Genomic DNA, 13,447 nt, shown 5'->3' with positions numbered 1-13,447 from the left:
TTTTTTGTTGCCACAGGAACAAGCCTCTGCTTTCAATGCTGTATTCAGAAACTGTTTAATTTGGTTTCCAAACAGCCAGTTACTCAATACATAGGCTGCTGTGGAAAGCCTGCCTCCATCTAGGCAAGGAGTTGAGGGTACACACCAAAGACAGTCTATGGAGTCCCCAGGCACCTAGGTGTACAGTGCCAAGCAAATGTGAAGAAAGACGGATCAACAAAGTAATAATGAATATATATTCAAACTTGACCTGCAACGGCAGTAGCAGAGACCATATAAAATGGATAGTGCAAAATGATACATAAGTGGTGTATGCATAAATATGCTCCTTTCAGTGGTCTGAATAACATATATTACAGGCACATATTAGCAATATAGAGAACATATGGGCACTGTAAAAAGACAACAATAATAAAGGTTAGTCCGTAATATCTCCCTCTGTGTGTCCTAATAATAGGCTGAAGGACACTACAGTAGAAGTGAAAACTGTCTGTAATATGGGATACAAATCCCTAGTCTCATAAAGAAAGCCTAATTCCAAAGCTAGTCCAGTATACACTTCATGCATGAAGAAAAAGGGGATAAAAAAAAAAACGATGGAATGATGACTTCCAGAAATAAATCCATCTGTATGGCTTTATATCGTTGGCAGCTAAAAGGAAGAGGCTGGCTCCAAAGAAGCTGGTATGAGAAGGATCACTTACCCCGCTCCTGGGAATCTTGTATGTACGCTGAAACTTCTCCCGTCTCTCAATCCCAAGTGTAGATGTAAAAGTTCCGTTGTCTGTACTGTAGCGCATGCCTTGAATGGGATTCACATCAGCATATACTTTTTACAATGCTTTGTACTCATGGGTATACAAGGATCAAAAAGATCATATCAACCACAGGATTATGACTGAGCCACGATTTCACCTAGTTTGTTCACTATGTTTTATGCTAACCAGCGTACTATAGATATTTTCTGCTCAGCTGTCTGTAGATAGGACTATATCTCTACACTATCCATTTAATGCTTTGAAAAAATTGTCAGGTAAATGGCACTTGCAAGTTACGTTATATATTGAATTTCAAGTCATTACTTTCCATTGTTTGAAACAAATATGTTCTTACTGATAAAAGGACAGCAAAATGTGACTTATTTTTTTTCTTCGTTTTTTTAAAAACTGTGCAAGACCACCAAATAACATTGAAATAGCAACCCAGCTATACCATGTAGGGTCACCCCTTACAACAAACTACAAATTATAGATAAAACTTTTTTGGGAAAAAAATAAATAAATTAAACTGGGATTCAAAGTAGAAGGGGTTATTTCTATTCTATATATGATTCATGACTTACATAAATGCACATTGTAAAATAAATATTTTGTGCTAACCTGCTGGTTGGGTAAACTTAGGTTGAATAGACTAAACATGAAAGATCTTGCTCTGGCACTACATATAAAATCTACCTGAAAATACAACCAATTTAGTCATATAGTTGGCTACTTGCATCAAGTCCAAATGTGACCTGATTTTCCAATAGGAAGTGTTGACAGGGTGTGTCCTGGTACCACTTTTGTAGTCTGCAGCATGTACTCCAGCTATTGTGGAACTACATATTCAATATAACCTGTAAATGTATGGCAGATCATATGGACACTTGTTTCCTTTACTTAAGCTGGGTACACATTACAGAAAATGACATAGATGCAATTTCTGTAACGATTTTACCAACAACTGAAAGTCCCGCTAATCATGCAGATTTATGTGCACGCACCTACATGATTTACCTTCAGATCTATACTCCATCTGTTATAACCATCTGCTGAAAAGATCGTGACTCTGCACACACTATAGAGACCTGCCTACACTGCTGGTCGCCAGTGCATACACACTTAAACATTTGCCCGATGTCGTTGATAGTGATTTTTAGACCGTTTCTAAAATCAAACCAGTCAATATGATGTGCTTTGGCGTGGTAAAAAATGATTGTGGGAGCAAACACATTTATGCGATATTGGACCGAACGTCGTTTTTTGTGTGATTGGCTCAATAATTGGTTGAAAACCTGTAGTGTGTATTCTGGCATACAGACTAAACCTGAGCATATATACTGTATGCCAGACATGAATAGTACTGTATACTTGGGAAAACAATAATTGTCATATGAATATGAATACTGTAGACATTCAGTGAGGGGTCATTGCATTTGAAGAGACAGTTGTGCAATAATGTTGGACCCCATGGTGCATGACAAAAGAAACCAGAGAGAAAAATTCTGTAAAAAGGCTTTCCAGTAGACCTGTGATCACTTCTGTGAAGTTGCTGAAGAAAAATAAAGGGGGTTTGTTTAAAATTCAAAAACAAAGGATTGTACAAAAATGTATTTAACTCTGCAAATGTAAAAGTTTATTTAAAAAAAAAAAAGTATATTTTTTTTGCCTTGAATTTGTTTATTTTGTCCTTTTTAATATAGAGTTGTAGTTTTAAGTCATGTCATATTCCATAGTCCAACTTTTTTTTTATTATTTAAGGTTGGATTTAATTCATTTAAATGAATGAAATTGGCTTCACTACTAATTTTCCCATCTGAACACAATGGGTAAAACAATCTTAGGCATTTTATAAAAATTGTAAACTCGTTATAAATTTTTTATATTTGAAAATAGCTTTGTTTTGTAACTATGTAATCCTTTGGCAGACATGCTTGTTTCATGGTTTGTTTGTCTTTTGTTTTGTTGCCCCAGCATTATCTGCATACCAGAGGTACTACGGTTTACAATCAGACTACTGGAAGGTGAGTACGACTTTAAGGTTTATTTTAATTCAGTCCGAAAGCATGGCTGCACATGAATGAAATGCTTCCTTTAATATTAAAACTGAAAGGACGCTTTATTGCGAAAATGTTACATTTTGTGCTTCACGAGTGTCTCCAAATGTATTTAAGGTGATCCAGCACCAAAATGATTGTCGTAATGAATGTGGTGTTGTGAAGAGGGTGACATACAGTGGAAGTAATACATTCTAAAGCACAGGAGCTAAGTGAAGGGGGGATTTTTGAGGCATTACCATACTATGGGGTTGATGCCGAGTTAGCCATACATGTGTCCAAAGACAAAGCTCTAAAAAGCGGAGACGTACACATCGCACAATGCATCCAGCTCTGCATCAATAGCAGTTGCATCAGGTTTATGTTGGCCATGCAAACAAACTGGTTATAATACTCACATAAGTATATACTTATACAGATGCTGTTAAGTCTATGATCGCGTGACTAGTGTTATGCTATATAAAGCTCTGAGTAGGCCCACATTTCACTGAATCACATGACTGGGAAACGGTGTTTGATGAGCATTGTGGGACTGCAGGTGGAATGCATGATCCTCATTTGGTTGCGGTCAATGATATTGGGTTTATCACTTTCTATTTGTATACAATGAGCAACTACCTTAATTGTACACTGAGTGATGCGATCTTTATTGCTATTAAAATATTTGAATCCTGGTACTTTTATTCTTTTTAAATCGTTCTTGGTGCTGGACTTTGGAGATCCAGTTTTGGGTGTCTGGCAATAGTATTCCTTTTGTGTGTATGTCTATGTATGTAGGGGTGTGTGTATGTATGTAGGGGTGTGTGTATGTATGTAGGGGTGTGTGTATGTATGTAGGGGTGTATGTATGTAGGGGTGTGTGTATGTATGTAGGGGTGTGTGTATGTATGTAGGGGTGTGTGTATGTATGTAGGGGTGTGTGTGTATGTGGGGGGGGGGGTGTGTGTATGTGGGGGGGGGGGGTGTGTGTATGTGGGGGGGGGGGTGTGTGTATGTGGGGGGGGGGGTGTGTGTATGTGGGGGGGGGGGTGTGTGTATGTGGGGGGGGGGTGTGTGTATGTGGGGGGGGGGTGTGTGTATGTGGGGGGGGTGTGTGTATGTGGGGGGGGTGGGGTGTGTATGTGGGGGGGGGGGGGTGTGTATGTGGGGGGGGGGTGTGTGTATGTGGGGGGGGGGTGTGTGTATGTGGGGGGGGGGGGTGTGTATGTGGGGGGGGGGGGTGTGTATGTGGGGGGGGGGGGTGTGTATGTGGGGGGGGGGGGTGTGTATGTGGGGGGGGGGGTGTGTATGTGGGGGGGGGGGGTGTGTATGTGGGGGGGGGGTGTGTGTGTATGTGGGGGGGGGGTGTGTGTGTATGTGGGGGGGGGGGTGTGTGTATGTGGGGGGGGGGTGTGTGTGTATGTGGGGGGGGTGTGTGTGTGTGTGTATGTGGGGGGGTGTGTGTGTGTGTGTATGTGGGGGGGGTGTGTGTGTGTGTATGTGGGGGGGGTGTGTGTGTGTGTATGTGGGGGGGGTGTGTGTGTGTGTATGTGGGGGGGGTGCGTGTGTGTATGTGGGGGGGTGTGTGTGTATGTGGGGGGGTGTGTGTGTATGTGGGGGGGGGTGTATGTGGGGGGGGGTGTGTGTGTGTATGTGGGGGGGGTGTGTGTGTGTGTATGTGGGGGGGGTGTGTGTGTGTGTATGTGGGGGGGTGTGTGTGTATGTGGGGGGGGGGTGTATGTAGGGGGGGTGTGTGTGTGTATGTAGGGGGGGTGTGTGTGTGTATGTAGGGGGGGGTGTGTGTGTGTGTATGTGGGGGGGGGGTGTGTGTGTATGTGGGGGGGGGGGTGTGTGTGTATGTGGGGGGGGGGTGTGTGTGTATGTGGGGGGGGGTGTGTGTGTGTATGTGGGGGGGGGGTGTGTGTGTGTATGTGGGGGGGGTGTGTGTGTATGTGGGGGGGGGGGTGTGTGTATGTGGGGGGGGTGTGTGTGTATGTGGGGGGGGTGTATGTATGTGGGGGGGGGTGTGTGTGTGTATGTGGGGGGGGTGTGTGTATGTGGGGGGGGTGTGTGTGTGTGTATGTGGGGGGGGTGCGTGTGTGTATGTGGGGGGGTGTGTGTGTATGTGGGGGGGTGTGTGTGTATGTGGGGGGGGGTGTATGTGGGGGGGGGTGTGTGTGTGTATGTGGGGGGGGTGTGTGTGTGTGTATGTGGGGGGTGTGTGTGTGTGTGTATGTGGGGGGGGTGTGTGTATGTGGGGGGGTGTGTGTATGTGGGGGGGGTGTGTGTGTATGTGGGGGGGGGTGTGTGTGTGTATGTGGGGGGGGGTGTGTGTGTGTATGTGGGGGGGGTGTGTGTGTGTATGTGGGGGGGGGTGTGTGTGTGTATGTGGGGGGGGTGTATGTGGGGGGGGGGTGTGTGTATGTGGGGGGGGGTGTGTGTGTGTGTGTATGTGGGGGGGGTGTGTGTGTATGTGGGGGGGGGGTGTGTATGTGGGGGTGTGTGTGTGTGTGTGTATGTGGGGGGGGGGGTGTATGTGGGGGGGTGTGTGTGTGTGTATGTAGGGGTGTGTGTGTGTATGTAGGGGGGGTGTGTGTGTGTATGTAGGGGGGGTGTGTGTGTGTATGTAGGGGGGGTGTGTGTGTGTATGTAGGGGGGGGTGTGTGTGTGTGTATGTAGGGGGGGGGGGTGTGTGTGTGTATGTGTATGTAGGGGGGGGTGTGTATGTGTATGTAGGGGGGGGTGTGTATGTGTATGTAGGGGGGGGTGTGTATGTGTATGTAGGGGGGGTGTGTGTGTGTGTATGTAGGGGGGGGTGTGTGTGTATGTAGGGGGGGGTGTGTGTGTATGTAGGGGGGGGGGTGTGTGTGTATGTAGGGGGGGGTGTGTATGTGTATGTAGGGGGGGGTGTGTATGTGTATGTAGGGGGGGGTGTGTATGTGTATGTAGGGGGGGTGTGTGTGTGTGTATGTGTGGGGGGGGTGTGTGTGTGTGTATGTGTGGGGGGGGGGTGTGTGTATGTGTGGGGGGGGGTGTGTGTATGTGTGGGGGGGGGTGTGTGTATGTGTGGGGGGGGGGTGTGTGTATGTGTGGGGGGGGGTGTGTGTATGTGTGGGGGGGGGGTGTGTGTGTATGTGTGGGGGGGGGGTGTGTGTGTATGTAGGGGGGGGTGTGTGTGTGTATGTAGGGGGGGGTGTGTATGTGTATGTAGGGGGGGGTGTGTGTGTGTATGTAGGGGGGGTGTGTGTGTAGGGGGGTGTGTGTGTAGGGGTGTGTGTGTGTGTGTGTAGGGGGGGGTGTGTGTGTATGGAGGGGGGGTGTGTGTGTATGGAGGGGGTGTGTGTGTGTATGGAGGGGGGGTGTGTGTGTAGGGGTGTGTGTGTGTGTGTGTAGGGGGGGTGTGTGTGTATGGAGGGTGTGTGTGTGTGTGTAGGGGGTGTGTGTGTGTATGGAGGGGGTGTGTGTGTGTATGGAGGGGGTGTGTGTGTGTATGGAGGGTGTGTGTGTATGTAGGGGGGGGGGGGGTGTGTGTGTATGTAGGGGGGTGTGTGTGTGTGTGTATGTAGGGGGGTGTGTGTGTATGTAGGGGGTGTGTGTGTGTGTATGTAGGGGGGTGTGTGTGTGTATGTAGGGGGTGTGTGTGTGTGTATGTAGGGGGGTGTGTGTGTGTATGTAGGGGTGTGTGTGTATGTAGGGGGGTGTGTGTGTGTATGTAGGGGGGGGGGTGTGTGTGTGTAGGGGGGTGTGTGTGTGTATGTAGGGGGGGGTGTGTGTGTGTAGGGGTGTGTGTGTGTATGGAGGGGGTGTGTGTGTGTGTGTATATGTAGGGGGTGTGTGTGTATGTAGGGGGGGTGTGTGTGTAGGGGGGTGTGTGTGTGTGTAGGGGGGGGTGTGTGTGTGTGTAGGGGGGGGTGTGTGTATGGGGGGGGTGTGTGTGTGTATGTAGGGGGGGCGTGTGTGTATGTAGGGGGGGCGTGTGTGTGTAGGGGGGGTGTGTGTGTGTGTGTAGGGGGGGGTTTGTGTGTGTGTATGTAGGGGGGTGTGTGTGTGTATGTAGGGGGGGGGGGTGTGTGTGTGGATGTAGGGGGGGTGTGTGTGTAGGGGGGTGTGTGTGTAGGGGTGTGTGTGTGTGTGTGTAGGGGGGTGTGTGTGTATGGAGGGTGTGTGTGTGTGTATGGAGGGGGTGTGTGTGTGTATGGAGGGGGTGTGTGTGTGTATGGAGGGGGGTGTGTGTGTATGTAGGGGGGTGTGTGTGTGTGTATGTAGGGGGTGTGTGTGTGTGTATGTAGGGGGGTGTGTGTGTGTATGTAGGGGGGTGTGTGTGTGTATGTAGGGGGGTGTGTGTGTATGTAGGGGGGTGTGTGTGTGTATGTAGGGGGGGGGGTGTGTGTGTGTGTGTAGGGGTGTGTGTGTGTGTGTAGGGGTGTGTGTGTGTGTATGTAGGGGGGGGGTGTGTGTGTGTGTGTATGTAGGGGGGGTGTGTGTGTAGGGGGGGTGTGTGTGTGTATGGAGGGGGTGTGTGTGTGTATATGTAGGGGGTGTGTGTGTATGTAGGGGGGGTGTGTGTGTAGGGGGGTGTGTGTGTGTAGGGGAGGGGGTGTGTGTGTGTAGGGGAGGGGGTGTGTGTGTGTATGGAGGGGGTGTGTGTGTGTATGGAGGGGGTGTGTGTGTGTATGGAGGGGGTGTGTGTGTGTATGGAGGGGGTGTGTGTGTGTATGGAGGGGGTGTGTGTGTGTATGTAGGGGGGTGTGTGTGTGTATGTAGGGGGGTGTGTGTGTGTGTATGTAGGGGGGTGTGTGTGTGTGTATGTAGGGGGGTGTGTGTGTGTGTATGTAGGGGGGTGTGTGTGTGTGTATGTAGGGGGTGTGTGTGTGTGTATGTAGGGGGGTGTGTGTGTGTATGTAGGGGGGTGTGTGTGTGTATGTAGGGGGGTGTGTGTGTGTATGTAGGGGGGTGTGTGTGTGTATGTAGGGGTGTGTGTGTATGTAGGGGGGGGGGTGTGTGTGTGTAGGGGGGTGTGTGTGTGTGTGTAGGGGGGTGTGTGTGTGTATGTAGGGGGGGGTGTGTGTGTGTAGGGGTGTGTGTGTGTATGGAGGGGGTGTGTGTGTGTGTGTATATGTAGGGGGTGTGTGTGTATGTAGGGGGGGTGTGTGTGTAGGGGGGGGTGTGTGTGTGTAGGGGGGGGTGTGTGTGTGTGTAGGGGGGGGTGTGTGTGTATGTAGGGGGGGGTGTGTGTGTATGTAGGGGGGGGTGCGTGTGTAGGGGTGTGTGTGTGTAGGGGGGGGTGTGTGTATGGGGGGGGTGTGTGTGTGTATGTAGGGGGGGCGTGTGTGTATGTAGGGGGGGCGTGTGTGTATGTAGGGGGGGCGTGTGTGTGTAGGGGGGGTGTGTGTGTGTGTGTAGGGGGGGGTGTGTGTGTGTATGTAGGGGGGGGGGTGTGTGTGTGTATGTAGGGGGGGTGTGTGTGTAGGGGGGTGTGTGTGTAGGGGTGTGTGTGTGTGTGTGTAGGGGGGTGTGTGTGTATGGAGGGTGTGTGTGTGTGTATGGAGGGGGTGTGTGTGTGTATGGAGGGGGGTGTGTGTGTGTATGGAGGGGGGTGTGTGTGTATGTAGGGGGGTGTGTGTGTGTGTATGTAGGGGGTGTGTGTGTGTGTATGTAGGGGGGTGTGTGTGTGTATGTAGGGGGGGTGTGTGTGTGTATGTAGGGGGTGTGTGTGTGTGTATGTAGGGGGGTGTGTGTATGTAGGGGGGTGTGTGTGTGTATGTAGGGGGGGGGGGGTGTGTGTGTAGGGGGGTGTGTGTGTGTATGTAGGGGGGGTGTGTGTGTGTAGGGGTGTGTGTGTGTATGGAGGGGGTGTGTGTGTGTGTGTATATGTAGGGGGTGTGTGTGTATGTAGGGGGGGTGTGTGTGTAGGGGGGGGTGTGTGTGTGTAGGGGGGGGTGTGTGTGTGTGTAGGGGGGGGTGTGTGTGTATGTAGGGGGGGGTGTGTGTGTATGTAGGGGGGGGTGCGTGTGTAGGGGGGTGTGTGTGTGTAGGGGGGGGTGTGTGTATGGGGGGGGTGTGTGTGTGTATGTAGGGGGGGCGTGTGTGTATGTAGGGGGGGCGTGTGTGTGTAGGGGGGGTGTGTGTGTGTGTGTAGGGGGGGGTGTGTGTGTGTATGTAGGGGGGTGTGTGTGTGTATGTAGGGGGGGGGTGTGTGTGTGTTTGTAGGGGGGGTGTGTGTGTAGGGGGGTGTGTGTGTAGGGGTGTGTGTGTGTGTGTGTAGGGGGGTGTGTGTGTATGGAGGGTGTGTGTGTGTGTGTATGGAGGGGGTGTGTGTGTGTATGGAGGGGGTGTGTGTGTGTATGGAGGGGGGTGTGTGTGTGTGTATGGAGGGGGTGTGTGTGTATGTAGGGGGGTGTGTGTGTGTATGTAGGGGGTGTGTGTGTGTGTATGTAGGGGGGTGTGTGTGTGTATGTAGGGGGGTGTGTGTGTGTATGTAGGGGGGTGTGTGTGTATGTAGGGGGGTGTGTGTGTATGTAGGGGGGTGTGTGTGTGTATGTAGGGGGGGGGTGTGTGTGTGTGTGTAGGGGTGTGTGTGTGTGTGTAGGGGTGTGTGTGTGTGTATGTAGGGGGGGTGTGTGTGTGTGTGTGTGTGTATGTAGGGGGGGTGTGTGTGTAGGGGGGGTGTGTGTGTGTATGGAGGGGGTGTGTGTGTGTATATGTAGGGGGTGTGTGTGTATGTAGGGGGGGTGTGTGTGTAGGGGGGTGTGTGTGTGTAGGGGGGGGGGTGTGTGTGTATGTAGGGGGGGTGTGTGTGTGTATGTAGGGGGGGTGCGTGTGTAGGGGGTGTGTGTGTAGGGGGGGTGTGTGTATGGAGGGGGTGTGTGTGTGTATGGAGGGGGTGTGTGTGTGTATGAAGGGGGTGTGTGTGTGTATGGAGGGGGTGTGTGTGTGTATGGAGGGGGTGTGTGTGTGTGTATGGAGGGGGTGTGTGTGTGTATGGAGGGGGGTGTGTGTGTGTGTATGTAGGGGTGTGTGTGTGTATGTAGGGGTGTGTGTGTGTATGTAGGGGGTTGTGTGTGTGTGTGTATGTAGGGGGTGTGTGTGTGTGTATGTAGGGGGGTGTGTGTGTGTGTATGTAGGGGGGTGTGTGTGTGTAGGGGGGTGTGTGTGTGTAGGGGGGGTGTGTGTGTGTAGGGGGGGTGTGTGTGTGTGTGTAGGGGGGTGTGTGTGTGTGTGTAGGGGGGTGTGTGTGTGTATGTAGGGGGGGGTGTGTGTGTGTGGGGGGGGTGTGTGTGTGTGGGGGGGTGTGTGTGTGTGGGGGGGTGTGTGTGTGTGGGGGGGGTGTGTGTGTGTAGGGGTGTGTGTGTAGGGGGGGGTGTGTGTGTAGGGGGGGTGTGTGTGTAGGGGGTGTGTGTGTGTGTGTAGGGGGTGTGTGTGTGTGTGTAGGGGGTGTGTGTGTGTGTATGGAGGGGGTGTGTGTGTGTGTATGGAGGGGGTGTGTGTGTGTGTATGGAGGGGGTGTGTGTGTGTGTATGGAGGGGGTGTGTGTGTGTGTATGGAGGGGGTGTGTGTGTATGTAGGGGGGGTGTGTGTGTAGGGGGGGGTGTGTGTATGTAGGGGGGGTGTGTGTGTATGTAGGGGGGGTGTGTGTGTATGTAGGGGGGGTGTGTGTGTATGTGGGGGGGGTGTGTGTGTATGTGGGGGGGGTGTGTGTGTGTATGTAGGGGGGGTGGGTGTGTGTGTGTATGTAGGGGGGTGTGTGTGTGTGTATGTAGGGGGGGTGTGTGTGTGTGTGTATGTAGGGGGGGTGTGTGTGTGTGTGTGTGTAGGGGGGGTGTGTGTGTGTGTAGGGGGGGTGTGTGTGTATGTAGGGGGGGGTGTGTGTGTGTGTAGGGGGGGGTGTGTGTGTGTGTATGTAGGGGGGGTGTGTGTGTGTGTGTATGTAGGGGGGGTGTGTGTGTGTGTGTATGTAGGGGGGAGGGGTGTGTATGTAGGAGGGAGGGGTGTGTGTGTGTGTATGTAGGAGGGAGGGGTGTGTGTGTGTGTATGTAGGAGGGAGGGGTGTGTGTGTGTGTATGTAGGAGGGAGGGGTGTGTGTGTGTGTATGTAGGAGGGAGGGGTGTGTGTGTGTGTATGTAGGAGGGAGGGGTGTGTGTGTGTGTATGTAGGAGGGAGGGGTGTGTGTGTGTGTGTGTGTATGTAGGAGGGAGGGGTGTGTGTGTGTGTGTGTGTATGTAGGAGGGAGGGGTGTGTGTGTGTATGTAGGAGGGAGGGGTGTGTGTGTGTGTGTATGTAGGAGGGAGGGGTGTGTGTGTGTATGTAGGAGGGAGGGGTGTGTGTGTGTATGTAGGAGGGAGGGGTGTGTGTGTGTATGTAGGAGGGAGGGGTGTGTGTGTGTATGTAGGAGGGAGGGGTGTGTATGTAGGAGGGAGGGGGGTGTGTATGTATGTAGGAGGGAGGGGGGTGTGTATGTATGTAGGAGGGAGGGGGGTGTGTGTATGTAGGGGGGGGTGTGTGTATGTAGGGGGGGGTGTGTGTATGTAGGGGGGGTGTGTATGTAGGGTGTGTGTGTGTGTGTATGTAGGGGGTGTGTGTGTATGTAGGGGGTGTGTGTGTGTGTATGTAGGGGGTGTGTGTGTGTATGTAGGGGGTGTGTGTGTGTATGTAGGGGGTGTGTGTGTGTATGTAGGGGGTGTGTGTGTGTGTATGTAGGGTGTGTGTATGTAGGGGGTGTGTGTGTATGTAGGGGGTGTGTGTGTGTGTATGTAGGGGGTGTGTGTGTGTGTATGTAGGGGTGTGTGTGTGTGTAGGGGGGTGTGTGTGTGTGTGTAGGGGGGTGTGTGTGTGTAGGGGGGTGTGTGTATGTATGGGGGGGTGTGTGTATGTATGGGGGGGGTGTGTGTATGTAGGGGGGTGTGTGTGTGTATGTAGGGGGGTGTGTGTGTGTATGTAGGGGGTGTGTGTGTGTATGTAGGGGGTGTGTGTGTATGTAGGGGGTGTGTGGGTGTATGTAGGGTGTGTGTGTGTGTGTATGTAGGGTGTGTGTGTGTGTGTATGTATGTAGGGGTGTGTGTGTATGTAGGGGGGGTGTGTGTGTGTATGTAGGGGGGGTGTGTGTGTGTGTGTATGTAGGGGGGGGTGTGTGTGTGTGTGTATGTAGGGGGGGTGTGTGTGTGTGTGTATGTAGGGGGGGTGTGTGTGTGTGTGTATGTAGGGGGGGTGTGTGTGTATGTAGGGGGGGTGTGTGTGTGTGTATGTAGGGGGGGGTGTGTGTGTGTATGTAGGGGGGGGTGTGTGTGTGTATGTAGGGGGGTGTGTGTGTGTATGTAGGGGGGGGTGTGTGTGTGTATGTAGGGGGGGGGTGTGTGTATGTAGGGGGGTGTGTGTGTTTGTAGGGGGTGTGTGTGTGTGTATGTAGGGGGGTGTGTGTGTGTGTATGTAGGGTGTGTGTGTGTGTGTGTATGTAGGGGGGGGGGTGTGTGTGTATGTAGGGGGGGTGTGTGTGTGTATGTAGGGGGGGTGTGTGTGTGTATGTAGGGGGGGTGTGTGTGTATGTAGGGGGGGTGTGTGTGTGTGTATGTAGGGGGGGTGTGTGTGTATGTAGGGGGTGTGTGTGTGTATGTAGGGGGGGTGTGTGTGTATGTAGGGGGGGTGTGTATGTGTGTGTGTGTGTATGTAGGGGGTGTGTATGTGTGTGTGTGTGTATGTAGGGGGTGTGTGTGTGTGTGTGTATGTAGGGGGGTGTGTGTGTGGGTGTGTGTGTGTATGTAGGGGGTGTGTGTGTGTATGTAGGGGGTGTGTGTGTGTATGTAGGGGGTGTGTGTGTGTATGTAGGGGGTGTGTGTGTGTGTATGTAGGGGTGTGTGTGTGTATGTAGGGGGGTGTGTGTGTATGTAGGGGGGGTGTGTGTGTATGTAGGGGGGGGGTGTGTGTGTATGTAGGGGGGGGGTGTGTGTGTGTGTGTGTGTGTGTATATGTAGGGGGTGTGTGTGAGTGTGTATGTAGGGGGGGTGTGTGTGTGTATGTAGGGGGTGTGTGTGTGTATGTAGGGGGGGTGTGTGTATGTAGGGGGTGTGTGTGTGTGTGTATGTAGGGGGTGTGTGTGTGTGTGTATGTAGGGGGTGTGTGTGTGTGTGTATGTAGGGGGTGTGTGTGTATGTAGGGGGTGTGTGTGTGTGTGTGTATGTAGGGGTGTGTGTGTGTGTATGTAGGGGTGTGTGTGTGTGTGTATGTAGGGGGGTGTGTGTGTGTGTATGTAGGGGGGTGTTTGTGTGTGTATGTAGGGTGTGTGTGTGTGTGTGTGTATGTAGGGGGGGTGTGTGTGTGTATGTAGGGGGTGTGTGTGTGTATGTAGGGGGGGGTGTGTGTGTGTATGTAGGGGGGGGGTGTGTGTGTATGTAGGGGGGTGTGTGTATGTAGGGGGGGTGTGTGTATGTAGGGGGTGTGTGTGTATGTAGGGGGGGTGTGTATGTAGGGGGGGTGTGTGTATGTAGGGGGGGTGTGTATGTAGGGTGTGTGTGTGTGTGTGTATGTAGGGGGTGTGTGTGTGTATGTAGGGGGTGTGTGTGTATGTAGGGGGTGTGTGTGTATGTAGGGGGTGTGTGTGTGTATGTAGGGGGTGTGTGTGTGTATGTAGGGGGTGTGTGTGTGTATGTAGGGGGTGTGTGT

The 13,447-nt window shown here is 52.1% G+C and overlaps 1 protein-coding gene across 4 annotated transcripts in view; it reads left to right on the top strand.

Annotated features, from left to right (window-relative positions):
• KDM6A (lysine demethylase 6A) overlaps positions 1-13,447 on the top strand; it is a 113,673-nt gene that overhangs the window by 21,597 nt on the left and 78,629 nt on the right. For 3 of the 4 annotated variants that reach the window (XM_075196381.1, XM_075196382.1, XM_075196380.1), the window contains exon 1: positions 2,710-2,782. The exons of the other annotated variant lie outside the window; for it this stretch is intronic. The gene's annotated coding sequence lies outside the window, so the exon portion shown is untranslated. Of the gene's footprint in view, positions 1-2,709; positions 2,783-13,447 lie in introns of those variants that run through there. 4 annotated transcript variants of the gene reach the window in all.

The sequence above is a fragment of the Mixophyes fleayi genome, chromosome 2 (genome assembly GCF_038048845.1).
Source record: "Mixophyes fleayi isolate aMixFle1 chromosome 2, aMixFle1.hap1, whole genome shotgun sequence".
In the NCBI taxonomy this organism is placed as follows: Eukaryota; Metazoa; Chordata; class Amphibia; order Anura; family Limnodynastidae; genus Mixophyes; species Mixophyes fleayi.
Note: the sequence above shows the minus strand (reverse complement) of the source record. Positions and strands in the feature narration are given on the sequence as shown.